This window comes from Capricornis sumatraensis, chromosome 6 (assembly GCF_032405125.1).
Source record: "Capricornis sumatraensis isolate serow.1 chromosome 6, serow.2, whole genome shotgun sequence".
NCBI lineage: Eukaryota > Metazoa > Chordata > Mammalia > Artiodactyla > Bovidae > Capricornis > Capricornis sumatraensis.
Window position 1 is genome coordinate 83,906,761 of NC_091074.1, and position 9,082 is coordinate 83,915,842.

A 9,082-nucleotide genomic window follows, 5' to 3' on the forward strand; every position below is an offset into this window, starting at 1 on the left:
ATGCCAGCCTCAGCTGCCACATGGAAAAGAACTGTTTACAAACATCCCTCTGAGTACCACTACATGAAAGTCCGCCTAGAATTTCAAGATTGTGGGATTGGACTGAATGCCGCATAGTTCAAACAGCTGCTTATTTCAGCCCTGAAGGACCTGTTTGGTGAGGTTGATGCTGCGTTACCCTTGGACATTCTGACCTATGAAGAGAAGACCCTGTCAGCCATCCTAAGGATATGCAGCAGTGGTCTTGTCAAATTGTGGAGCTCTCTGACCCTGTTAGGATCCTATAAAGGCAAGAACTATGCTTTCAGAGTGATTCAGGTTTCTCCACTTCTCCTTGCATTATCTGGCAAGAGTAGGGAACTAGAATTGAGTAGTCTTCAATTTGAGAAAATATTCCTCACTCTCAAAAGTACTTTTTGGTGCCAGCATAACATTTGGAGACTGAAGCAGCCCAAAAGCTCCTGTTGATGGAATTTGAGAGTGCTGAAGATGCCCCCAGTAATGTCCAACCCCTTTGGTGGGGTTGGCTTCACAGGAGAATCTGCCTGAGCCAATCAGTACCGAACAGGCTGCCCTTAGAGCACATGCTCCTCAGAGTCAGAGACTGGGCTGAACTCAATAGGGCCTTCACACAGGGACGTGGCCACCTTCTCAGAATTAACAGGGGATGTCAACCCTTTGCACTTAGACGAAGATTTGCAAAACACACCAGATTTAGAAAGACAATTGTCCATGGAGTTTTGATCGATGGACTTATTTCAGCTTTCCTCGGTACTAAAATGCTGGGGCCAGGCTGTGTATTTCTTTCCCAGAAAATTAACTTTCCAGCCTCTTTATATGCTGGGGAAGTTGTTTTAGCTTCTGCAGAAGTGAAAAGCTGAAGCAGTTCATTGTCGTTGTTGCAGTGTCATGATCTGTACTAGAAAGTAAAAAGACTGTCATGGACGGCTGGGTTAAAGTTATGGTTCCAGAAACGCCCAAATCCTGAAATACGTCTTTAAAGATGCAAGTTCAGCCATCAGTGTTTTTAGTATTGAAAGCCTCTGGGGAAAACAGGGATTGCTGTTCTTCGCAAGGACGGGCTCATAGACCTATACTGGGGGAGGGGAGCAGGTATAGAGTTGTTCCAGTGTCCACTTATGCTTCACTCAGGCTTAAGTATATTCATCACCTATCTAGGTTTTCAAACTGAAAAAAACAGGCAATTCCCTGGCGGTCCAGTGGTTAGGACTCCAGGCTTTCACTGCCAGGGCCATGGATCCAATCCCTAGTCGGGGAACTACGATCCCACAGCTGTGTCCTACAAGCCATGTGGCACAGCACACGCGCGTGCACACACACACATGAACAGAGGAAATCAGTGGTGATTCTAAGGTTGCACATTGTTAGCCTGTCTCCATGAGGTGCCATCATAAAAGGAAAAAAAAAAACTGAAAAAAGTGTTAGGAAAGTTATGATTTAGCTTAAATGTTCTACTTTTAGGATTTCAAACCTAATTAGATTTGCAGTTAGATAACACAAACCTGCCTATATCTGTGTAGAATAAGAATTTGTTAAAGTCACTGAATTTATGAATAGCAAGCAGGTTGAAAACCTGCACCTCTTTAAGAGCTGAGCAACTATTGGCCAGGTCTCTCTCCCCTTCGCCTGTCGCCCACCCCTCTCCCCTCCTCCCAGGAGGGAGGCCACAGGCTAAACACTGGGCGCTTGCTCTGGAGGGGTGAAGATACAAGAAGAGGAGCATGTTGCTGTCCCAGCAAACAAGACATTTTATGCTTTGACCTCTACACTGAAGCCCATGATCTATTAAAGGCAATGATGGAAGATAGGTCCTCTTTGAACACCTATCTTTTACCAGTAAATGCTGGGGTCCAGCCTCAGCAGGATCCAAGGATACCCTCAGGATGGACGGCGTCGGCGAGAGAGAGAGAGAGAGAGGGAGAGAAACCAAGCTCGGGTATGAAGCTTGGTCTCGGGTATGAAGCAGGGTCTGCTACTTTATTTTCTCAGGGAGTTTTTATACCCTGAGTTTGCACGTTAAGGATGACCAAGTAAAAGTTAGTTTAACATTACATCAGTTTGTCCTTTACGACACCCAGGATGTTTTCTGCATTCTTCTTTGTTTATGAGAGTCTTTTCCATAGTAGATTTTTGTGCATTGTCTTCTGGCCTTGGGGCCTATCGGCATTTTATGACCTTTTCCTGCAGGCTAGGTGAATGTAAACCCTGTTTTCTATAATCTATTCTTTGCCTTGAGCTTAACAGAAAAGTTGCAGTCTCATAGGATAAGGGTACAGCAGGTTGCAACATAGTAGAAATGTAACAGAAAAGCCAGTTCTTTTGCAGCAGTCACCAGCTAAATTTATACAATTGTCTTATTGTTTTCACACTAGGGCTAAACTCTTATTTTCCATATTAACAATGGTTTTTATTGTACAACCTTAGCACATTAAGAGCAAAAACACAGCAAGCAAACATGGATCCAGTAACAACTTTATAGAATAATATTTTTTATGTTCTCTAATAGGGCTTCTTCACCCCCCGAAGGGCTCTGTGCCTATTAGGGCCTTTTGTGTGTTCAGGTTCTTTATGCTGTTTATGATTAAGGTGTTGTGAACAGTCATGTGCATTAGTACCAAGAGCATAAACACATTTGTCAAGCAAACTAAAATGCTAGCAAAAGGGATTTAGATTGAAATACTCTTCTTATCCCGGATAATCTTATAGGATGCCACCGTCCGGGGGACATATTGATTAAAGTTTCAAGTTGATTTGTTTGGAAACAGATCGGGGAAGGCCTTCTGCCTGTGTCACAAAAATTAGGGAGCAGTCTAGTATAGCAAGCATCAGAAAGACAGATATCATCTTTAAGGTGAGCGCCAGGGCAGCTTTTCGAAATCCCTGGAGTCCTGATCTGCCTGCTTGTCAGATCTTCTCCTCATGACCTTGTCATGGGTGGGACCTCGTGTGCTGGCTCCCGGCAAGTAAATATTCTTAGATCCTGTTCTTCAGCAGTTTCTGAGTCAGAATTTATTATAATTCATTACTGTTTATACCAAGATGGTGATTTTTTGACCCTTCAGTGTCACTTTCCCTTCAGATGATTTTCCTGTCACTGGGGGAGGGCTTATATACATGTTTGGACTCAGTTCTATGAGCTTTCTTGGTTTCATCTATAAAGCAGGGATAACGACACCACACAGGAGTGTTGGAGATGACAGATACAAACAGGGAAGCACAAAGCCCAGCCTCTCCACGGTAGCTACTGCTGTTGTCCATTCTCATCTGTGAGCAAGGTTACAGGTTTCCTGATTTGGGAGCTTTGGGGATTTGGAGATCGAGGGCAGGAGGAGAAGGGGACGACTGAGAATGAGATGGTTGGATGGTGTCACCGACTCAATGGACATGGGTTTGGGTGGACTCCGGGAGTTGGTGATGTACAGGGAGGCCTGGTGTGCTGTAGCTCATGGGGTCGCAAAGAGTCAGACATGACTGAGTGACTGAACTGAACTGAACTGGCCAAAAATTAAAGAACAGATGAATCTTTAAAAAAAAAAAAGAAAACAAATTTAGAAGGGGTGGCGCTGGGTCCCCTACCAGGAAGATCTTACCCATAGGTCTCTGTGTCTGTTCAGTCATGTATGACTCTTTGCGATCGCATGGACTGTAGCCCTCCAGGGTCCTCTGTTCACAGGATTCTCCAAGCAAGAATACTGGAGTGGGTTGCCATTTCCTACTTCAGGGGATCTTTCTGACCCAGGGCTTGAACCTGTGTCTCTTCTGTCTTCTTCATGGGCAGGCAGGTTCTTTACCACTAGCACCAAACACAAAGATGAGGCCAAAAGGAGGAGCTACAAGAATGGGGCAGTGGAAAGTGGATAAATAGCTATGAAAAATAGTTCCTTGAGGAACCCATGAACTAAAGGGGATGAATACAAGGCAGTGCCTGAGTAAAGCTGCACTAAATACCCAAGCTTGGCTTATCTTCATCTCCACCCTGGTTTCTTCTCCATGTGACAGGGTCAAGAGAGACCCAGGCATCTCCAGAAAGTTGTCAAAGAGAATTATCAAACTGTTGGCTAGTTTTAATTTTTGACACCCACAAGTGGATACTTTTACAAACACAGAGTAAGAGAATGTTTTGTTGGGCTCTGGATAATCGCAGGACATTGTTTTAAAGAATGATGCCATGTTCATTCCAGGCTGGTGGTAGGGGTGCAGGCTTGAATTGGGGGACAATTATCGTCCTTTAATGCTGTCAGGGCATCTTTGTGATGTTGTCCACATGCACAAAGTCCTTCACAAAGAAGGCAAAATTCTCTTCATGGACACGAGGCTGGAGTATGTGGTTCACCTGTCACCTCCACTGCTGTGTGACATGCCTGCTTGGCAGTCAGACTGGGTCAGACTTTTATTGAATTGGGCACCGAAGGGTCTGGAGATCAAGAGGAGATTGTAGAACATCTGGTACCACTTGAAGATCACTGCCTTTATTCCTTTGATATTGGAGGCAACGTGCATGCTAAGTCGCTTTAGTCATGTCTGACTCTTTGCGACTCCATGGACCTAGCCCGCCAGGCTCCTCTGTCCATGGGATTCTCCAGGCAAGAATACTGGAGTGGGTTGCCATGCCCTCCTCCAGATCTTCCCGACTCAGGGACCGAACCCTCATCTTCTAAGCCTCCTGCCTTGGCAGGTGGGTTCTTTACCACTCGTGCCACCTGGGAAGCCCCGAGGCAAGAAGTGAGGGCAAGAAATGTGCTGATTTGTCTCCCTCTCCTATATGCAGCCTGACGCCCTCTCCCCAACCTTGCAGCGGACTTGACCTGGCTGAAGGCAAGTGTTGACCATTAGTGAGTAAGAGTGGTGGGGGTGGGGCAGGAGTCACTGCTATTGCCCACCCCTACCCCACCGAGATCAATGTCACCATCTGAGAGGATTGTGCCCGAGGGGCTGAGATATCTCAGAGGCAAACAAAGAGTCCATTATTAACCTGGTAAATGTGTTCCATGTGGCCCAGCATTTCCTTGCTTTCTTATTGACTGAGTTGGCAGTTGTCAGTTCTATGAATAAATATTCTGCAGACCCGAGTCCTCGAGTTGTCTTTAGATCTATTCAGTACTGATACTTCCTGGGTTTACCAAGCCATTCTGTCACAGTGAGAGAACACCAGGCAAACGCTCGGTCGTGAGAGGACACTGGGGCAAGGTGCCTCGGACCCCAGAGTCAGACTTGGGTTTGATCCCAATTCTGCATTTCTGCAAATCAATGGTTCTTATTATCTCTACGCTTCCCAGGTGGCGATAGTGGTAAAGAACTCACCTGTCAACGCAGGAGACAGAAGAGACACACTTTTAGTCCCTGAGTTGGGAAGATCCCCTGGAGACGGAGGGCACAGCGACCCACTCCAGTATTCTTGCCTGAAGAATCCCATGAACGGGAGCCTGGCAGGCTACAGTCCATGGGGCTACAAAGGGGAGGGACACGACCGAGCAACTGAGCACACACATTATGTCTGCACCCACACTTGCGGTTATCTCTCCTCGGCCCACTTCCGGTCTGAAGCTCTTGCTCAGCTGTGGTTGCGACTCAGAATCTGTTTATTGCGGAGTTTCCATTCCTTCGGAGGCGCACACAAGAAGCAATTTTATTCATTCTGACCACTGTTCTCTTCACTTGATAATAGCTAAAGCAGATTGTTTTACTTCCTGAACATCTCACAGGTAATAAAAGGATCCGTTTACTTTGGAACGTCACTCTCCCGTGCAAAGCCAGGCTCTTTCTCTGCCCCATCAGAGGAGGAGGGGTGCAGGAGCTGAGGGGCACACAGGCTGCCCTCCTCACCTTCTGAGAACCCGGAGCAGAGTAGGGAGGGGGCGTGTCCCACACTGGACACGCCCTCCCTCGTCCTCCTCGCCCTGGTCAAGCTCCTCTGAGGCGCAGTACGGTCTTGCTTGGTCTGTTGATCTGGGCTGCTACTGCCAGTTGATATCTTCCCATCACAGACAAGTGAACGGTGTCCCTGGGTAGGCCTTAAACTTGGCACCTGTGTCCTCCATAGGCCCCTGCCAGCAGTCCGAGTCTCCAGCCCCCTCAGGGCGACCAAAGGCTCTGTTACGTGTTGACCGCTTTTTTCTAACCCTGTCACTGTGACTGACTCCAACCATGTAACCCCAGGAGAGATGATGCCAGGAGCCTGGGGAGTCCTGAGCTGAGGGACTGTCTGTCATCCCCACCTCCACCACCTGGTGGCGCGCTCTCGCTCTCTGCATACTTTTGGGGGGCTTCTTGGCTCCCACCACTCCCCTATCCCCTGCTACTTCACAGGGCAGGGCCGCAACCCGGGGTCTCCTATAGCCTCTGTGGGCCACAAGGAACTGGGGCAGGGTCTTCTTCCCTCTAGGCACTTCTCGAGTGAACGCTTCCCCCACCCCCCACCCCCCCCCCCCTCCGGCAGCTTTTATGCTGTGGAGGAAATAACCACTGCCCTGAGGGTAACTGTGGGGAACTGATGGGATCACACAAAATAATTGGCCCAGGGATTAGAGAATTGTGGTTGGCCCAGGGTTCCTGGTAACAGTTGCCCAGGCTGCACACTGCACAACTCTGGTGTCATTTCACTTCATGGTCATCAGAGATGATATCCAACCATGGGTTTCTGGCAGAAGACAGTCAAGTGGCGATGCAGAGGCTGACAGCAGGGTTCATGATTCCGCGCCCCCCACCCCAACCTCCACTAAGCAGCCCTCTCTTCTCAGAACATCAAGCCCTGCTCCCTCTCTGCCACAAGGATCCTAGAAGCTAGAAATCAAGGGCCCGTTATCCACAGACCCCCAGCTGGAAGACCCCCACCCTGTCTCATCCAGTACCGTGGTGACTTCATCTCCTGCCTCAGGGCTTTCTGGGGCCTCGGGCTGGGATTTCTATCAGGGACGGAGGGACATCCAAGGACCTTCAAACCAGGTCACGGTGCAAAGAGGGAAACAGGAAGGGGAAAGGGGCATCCAGTGAAACTCAGAGTCAGCTTCAGGCTCTCTCCTCTTTTTTTTTTTTTTGCCTTTTATTGTTCAGTTGCTCAGTCGTGTCTACTTTCGAATCCCGTGGACTGCAGCACGCCAGGCTTCCCCATCCTTCACTATCTCCCAGAGTTTGCTCAAACTCATGTCCATTGAGTCAGTGATGCCATCCAACCATCTCATCCTCTGTCGTCCCCCTTCTCCTCCTGCCCTCCGTCTTTCCCAGCATCAGGGTCTTTTCCAACGAGCCGGCTCTTTGCATCAGGTAGTATTTTTGGCTGCGCAGGGTCTCCATTGCTGCATGTGGGCTTTCTCTAGTTAGGGCAAGCAGCTGTGGTGCGTGAGTTTTTCATTGTGGTGGCTTCTCTCGTTGCAGAGCACAGGTTCTAGGCGCATGGGCTCAGCTGCCCCATGGCCTGTGGGACCTTCCCGGACCAGGGATCAAACCCATGTTCCCCGCATTGGCAGACAAATTCTTAACCACTGGACCACCAGGGAAGTCCTAGGCTCTGTCTTTTAAGGGGCAAGTCTAGAATTTAAAGGGAGTTGCATAAAAAGAAGCAACAACTGGGGGTATAGTGACTTCCAACATCCAGCAGCATAGTGGAAAACAGAAAATAACTTGTGAAATGTAATAAGTGACATTAATGTAATATATAATTTACAATTATGATCATTTTAGCAAATGCCCTCTGAACCATAACCCTAATTAACATATATCTTGAAGTGAATCACACACACTTACCTTCCTCTGAATTTCCTTGATAGCAGTACTAAAGTACTAGCTTCTGTGGACATAAGCTAATAGATATTGTCACCTGTGTGGCAACAGAGAGAGAGAAAAGGAATAGTAAACTAAGAATATTTTAAGCTTTTAATTTACATGTGGATTTTGTTACAAACCTGGCATGCATCCAGATGGTTTTCATTTCCCTTTGATGTATATTTGATGAACAGGATTCTTTAGAGAAGATTCATAAATGGAAAAGCTTCTTAATGTGGAGAAAAGTATTGCAGTTAGTCGGTGCCACCTGCTGGCAATCTGGGGGTACTGCAGACCAGCTATATTTCAGAGTGAGGGGCGAAATTTTTTTAATTTATTTTTTAATTGAAGGATAATTGCTTTACAAAATTTTGTTATTTTTCTCTCAAACCTCAACATGAGTCAGCCATAGGTATACATATATCCCCTCTCTTCTGAACCTCCCTCCATCTCCCTCCCCATCCCACCCCTCTAATGTTGATACAGAGCTCCTGTTTGAGTTTCCTGAGCCATACAGCAAATTCCCGTTGGCTATCTGTTTTACACATGGTAATGTAAGCTTCCACGTTACTCTTTCCATACATCTCACCCTCTCCTGTTTATCCCAACCCAGGGACTGAAGTGTCTCCTGCATTGCAGGCGGATTCTCTACCACTGAGTCACCTGAGAAGCTCAGAGGGGTGAATAGTTATCAGGAAAAACCCAGGCAGAGGAGAAATTCTTAAGCTTGGGGGACAGATATAAACGTAGTATAGAACAGGCCGTAAACAAGCAATGCCACAATCAAGAAGGTTTCACAGGGATTCTAAGCTCTCACAACTAAAAGAAAATTACCTCATTTTGTTTTTTGGGGAGGAGTACATTTTCCAGAAGGAAAATATCAATTATGTATCAAAATAACCAGTATGCCTTATTTTTACCCTTACACACCCTAATTTTCAATGTATTCATTTGGGAGATCATCCTCACCCCAATCAAAGTATGTATCCCCTTTATAAGAAAATGAAAAAGGTTCGTTTTTCAGAAACATGCTTTAGCTGGCTGCTGGGCACGTCTCTTCCTAAAAGCAGAAAATCCTTGAACTGGACCGACTTCATCATCCCATTCCTTTTATTCTCAACTACTTGAGATTATACCATTTTAGCCATTGGTTTTTCTTTTCTTTTTTCCATATTCAAATGAAGACATTCGGGGGTTAAAACAAACAAAACAAGCAGCCTAAGGAGGACACACCAGGACTTCCCTGGTGGTCCAGAGGTTAAGACGCCACACTTCCAATGCCGAGAGTGTGGGTTGGATCCCT

General features: G+C 46.9%; 1 pseudogene; it reads left to right on the top strand.

Moving 5' to 3' along the window:
* LOC138080770 (ribonuclease P protein subunit p14 pseudogene) lies at positions 1-468 on the top strand (annotated as a pseudogene).
* Positions 469-9,082: the final 8,614 nt, after the last annotated feature.